This window comes from Chelonoidis abingdonii, chromosome 1, assembly GCF_003597395.2.
Source record: "Chelonoidis abingdonii isolate Lonesome George chromosome 1, CheloAbing_2.0, whole genome shotgun sequence".
NCBI classification, from domain to species: domain Eukaryota; kingdom Metazoa; phylum Chordata; order Testudines; family Testudinidae; genus Chelonoidis; species Chelonoidis abingdonii.
Window position 1 is genome coordinate 12,213,663 of NC_133769.1, and position 4,441 is coordinate 12,218,103.

The 4,441-nt window shown below is 48.6% G+C and overlaps 1 protein-coding gene across 1 annotated transcript in view; it reads right to left on the reverse strand.

Annotated features, from left to right (window-relative positions):
- The window catches only part of TYMP (thymidine phosphorylase), a 22,288-nt gene extending 18,351 nt beyond the window's left edge, over window positions 1-3,937 (reverse strand). Inside the window, exon 1 of the mRNA XM_032782019.2 lies at window positions 3,636-3,937. The gene's annotated coding sequence lies outside the window, so the exon portion shown is untranslated. The remainder of the gene's footprint in view (window positions 1-3,635) is intronic.
- Between the last annotated feature and the right edge of the window lie 504 nt (window positions 3,938-4,441).

The window sequence follows — 4,441 nt, forward strand, 5'->3', positions numbered from 1 at the left end:
GGTCCTGATTTGGCACTCTCAGTTGGGTCCCGCCAGAACCACATCGTCACAAGCTGCTCCGCAGCAACCCGCAGTTTACCTCTGCAGCAACAAGCCAGGGGTGAGCTCTGCCTGGGCGAGATGGCATAGCTGTCTCCATGGCAGCAACTGAAGCAAATCCTCTGTCTAGATCAAGCCTTAGGGGTTGGCCAAGCATCATGGATTCCCTGTGGGTTTGGGTGGGTTGCCTGCTCGGCACTCATGGAGTCAGCCCATTTGAGTTCTGTGCTGTGTAGATGCCAGTCAGGGATGTTCCATCACATCGTCATCTCAGTTTGTCACCTGGAGCTAATTACGGCTCCTGGAGAACAAAGCATTTGCTGCTCGGGGTGAGGAAGCACCAGGGCTTGGAAGTGCTGGTCTGTGCATTGCTGGGCAGTGGGACTCTGCCCAGTTCTGCTTGGCAGCTGTCATTGCTGGTGTTGATTGTCACCGGGTGCTCCACTCACTGCTTGTCTGGTGCCCCCTCCTAGTCACTCTGGGGATTAGCTCTCAAGGTCCATGCCCCTTCCCATGCTCGCATGCCATCACACTGTCTCTCTCCCAGGTCTGCAGCAATTTTCTCGTCCCAGGATCTTCAGCGTCCTCTTTGTGACTCTGCCCTCCAGCCTAGTCATTTGCCATTCCCCCCTTCTGGGGTATATGAAAGTCTTTCCTTCAGCAGTCCTAGGTAGTCTTCCCATTCACTCCTCAGGTGCCACTTCCTCAGCAGCTGGCAGGGGAACCTGGGCTTGCCCTCTCTCCCAGTTCCAGACCAGGGACTCTCAGGCTACAAGTTCTGGGCTCCATTCTCCCAGCCCTTACTGCTCCTTCCCTGGCCTCCTTCCTACAATACCTGGTTCCCCTCCTTTCTCTGCGTGAACCACTCCCAACCCTCCTTCTTCTTAGCAGGGAATGGCTGCCTTTTCCCAGCAGCCCTCCCTGTCCGTTGCCAACTTCCTGGTTTTACAGGCCCTGCCTAGTCCTGCACAGCTGAAATGGTCTGCGATCAATCAATTCCCTGCTCCCTGGCTCTTGATCCAGCTGCAGCCTGTGGGGTTAATAGGCCTCCCAGTCCTGTGTGGCGGGGACACCCCATCACATTGACCCCAGACGTGATCATGGAAGATCTGTAGTTTTGGGTAAGATATAATTTATCTGCCAACCGTGCTTATAGAAATAATAATAGGAAGTAGGAGAATAGAAATACTTGCGTTGTAAGCTTTGCTATGGTAACCATGGAAGGGCTGGTACACCACAAGTTGCACAAGTTAGAGGGAGTTTTGGTTTTTTTGCAAGTTGATAACTAATCAGTAAGACTGAAATAATGTATCGGAATTATTAAGATATTGGGGAAGTTACTTAAAAACAAAAAAACCACCATACTATGAATGCAATATTGATAGCTGCAAGCATGCTATGGCTAAGATGTTATAACATATAACAGTATATATCGTTTGGTATCTGTGTTATAAATTGTCAAATCTGATCTCAGCCAGGTAGCATGGTATTGGGATAAATATTCAATTTATCGCCCCAAGAGGGGGCGAGTGTTGACTCTGGACTGATCTTGAGACAGCTGTCTTGGATCAACCCGCGATGGATAAGCTAATGGGCCTGGGCTCGTTGATTAGAGGTAGAGTTAGCTCATGGTAATTACAGCTGTTGCTAAAGATCCACATTCTGCACCGTGTATTCTGAGGTGGTCGGAGTGGCTTGTGCAATGAAGTTTGCAATGAAGAGTGCACTCGGAGTGAATAGTTGAATCTATTCTTTTTTGGTTCCGCTGGGCTCTGCAATGGCCTGATGCATTTGTCATTCTGGTATTTTTGAGGGTTCACCTATTTTAATGGTTCACCCTCAGGTATGCTACTCTGGGTGTTTTAGTCTCTTGTTCTAGTGGGCCCCTTTATGTTTGCAGGGTGAAATAAACGAATGCTTTGTATCTCCAAAACAACAGAGCTAATTTAGTAGCCAAAGAGGGAGTGGGATGCAAACAGGCTCTCACATGTTTGTGAACCAGCCCGTGACTCCCATCCACTTTCTTCAGTTAAGGGAAGTCAAACCATTTAGTCCCTGATATAAAGGCCTCTATAAGTTTTGGCGCTCCCAATGGTGACACAAGCGCGGGGCAGATTGTTAAAAACCAGGGCACAAACCCCAAGTTAGTTGTTCATTCAAAACTGAGATTTTCATCAGCCAACTGCTCCGAGTGCCAACTCCGCAGGCACTTTATCAGCCTTTCCACAAAATCCCAGCCTGTCCCTGGGCACACTGGCTGTCTTGTCATCCAGGCGAGTGAATCTCTGGGATGACCCCTTACACCAAGAGCCACAGCAATATTCAGGTTACTCCTAATTCCAAAGGACCAGGCAGAATAACCAGAGAGTTATTCACAAGGTTAAGGCAAGCATAGGCCAGGTCTACACTATAAACATATATGGGTATAGCTAATGGCTCAGAGGTGTGAAATATCCAGACCCCTGAGCGATGCAGTTATACTGACCTAACCCGCACTGCAGACAGCCCTAGGCGATGGGAGAGCTTCACCCATTGACACAGCTACCGCCTCTCAGGGAGGTGATTTAACTATGCCGATGGGAGAAGCTCTCCGGTCGGTGTGGTACTGTAGCATCTTCACTAAAGCTGCAGGGCTATACATGAAGACAAGCCCATAGACACATGAACGAGTTACAGTCTTAGGTTTCAAAAGGTAATATAGGCGTCTATAATCAGCAAGCTCTATTTGTCCTTGAGGGCTAACTCAGGCTAAGCAACTGGGGATCTCTTTCTCATGTCTGAAAACACCCCACCCCGCAATGAATCCAAGCAGCTTAGAGATACCTAGTTACTTTGGCTTGGGGTTTTTTATCTTCCTCCTTCCCTGTGCTCTGAGCTGCAAACTCAGCTGCTGGGAGGAGTCCCCTGGCCTGACTCATCTTCAGTGAGAGGAAAGCAGAACAATAAAGAGTCTTTAGTCCTGTTTCTCAATCTGGACGTCGGGAGTTTCCACTTGTAAGATCCAACATGAGCCATCTGGTACTGATGGGTCTCCTCTTTCAGGAGGGGTGTAACAATTCCTGTAAATTCACCACTTCTCTCTCCTGTATGGGGATTCATACAATCACAGAGGCTCACCCTCCCCCGGCTCAGATATTACATTCCAGTACTGAACATAGAGATTGCAACTGAAATTAATGCTGGCAGCAGCTCACAAGGATTCCATAGAGTCTAACTGCTAAACATTTTCTTATAATTGTAATATCTATTTTATCAATATTAATCCACAGGTGAGCCAGATTGACTCCGGCTATGTATCTGCTAGTGTCCAGTTGAGACATGGGGATCTTGGCATGAGCTGGCCCCTGGCCTGCCAGCATCACAAAAGGAAAATAAAAATACTGGAAAAATAATTCAGCAGTTAAAACTCTGAATCTTGGTGTTAGCTTCACAATTTAGGGCTCCCACTCCTTACCCTCCCTGGGCCTAGATGAATGTCCCTCTACCGGTTGGTGGGACCTTTTCCCAGTGAAAGAGCCTTTTCCCAATAATATCCTGAACTTGTATTTATTAACAATTAATGAACAGAATACACTTGCTAAGCACACAATGCTCACCACTCCTGATAAAGCAGACTAACTTCTCCCGATGGTCAGTCAGGACAGGATTGTCCAGGGTTCTGGTTTCTGCGCGGGATGATGGTGCAGGGTATTGAGTTCTGGCAGTTTTGAACTTGGGCTGTGTCCTGTAGTAAGGTTCCAAAGAACTTCCTTGTGGAATGCAGTTTATGTAGTTAAACTTAGGTCCTACTTATCTGTACTGTGACAGACCCAGACCAGTGGGGCACAGGAGTCTGGTAGACGGCAAATATGCTGGTCAGTGGATGAGTAGTTTTCTGTTCCCTGAATGACCAGAGTAGGGGCTGCACTGGAGTAGTCAGGAACCTGCTAGAACCAATTAAGGCAGATAGGCTGATTAGAACTCCTGCAGCCAATCAAGGCAGGCTAATCAGGGCACCTGGGTTTAAAAAGGAGCTCACTCCAGTCAGGCGGGGAGGAGCCAGAGAAGAGGAAGTGTGTGTGAGGAGCTGGGAGTAAGAGACACAAGGAGCTGAGACTGAGAAGGTGCGCTGCTGGAGGACTAAGGAGTACAAGCGTTATCAGACACGAGGAGGAAGGTCCTGTGGTGAGGATAAAGAAGGTGTTTGGAGGAGGCCATGGGGAAGTAGCCTGGGGAGTTGTATCTGTCATGCAGCTGTTACAAGAGGCACTCTAGACAGCTGCAATCCACAGGGCCCTGGGCTGGAACCCGGAGTAGAGGGCTGGCCTGGGTTCCCCCTAAACCTCTCAACTCCTGATCAGACACAGGAGGAGTTGATCCAGACTGTGGGGGAGATCACTGAGGTGAGCAAATCTGCCAATAA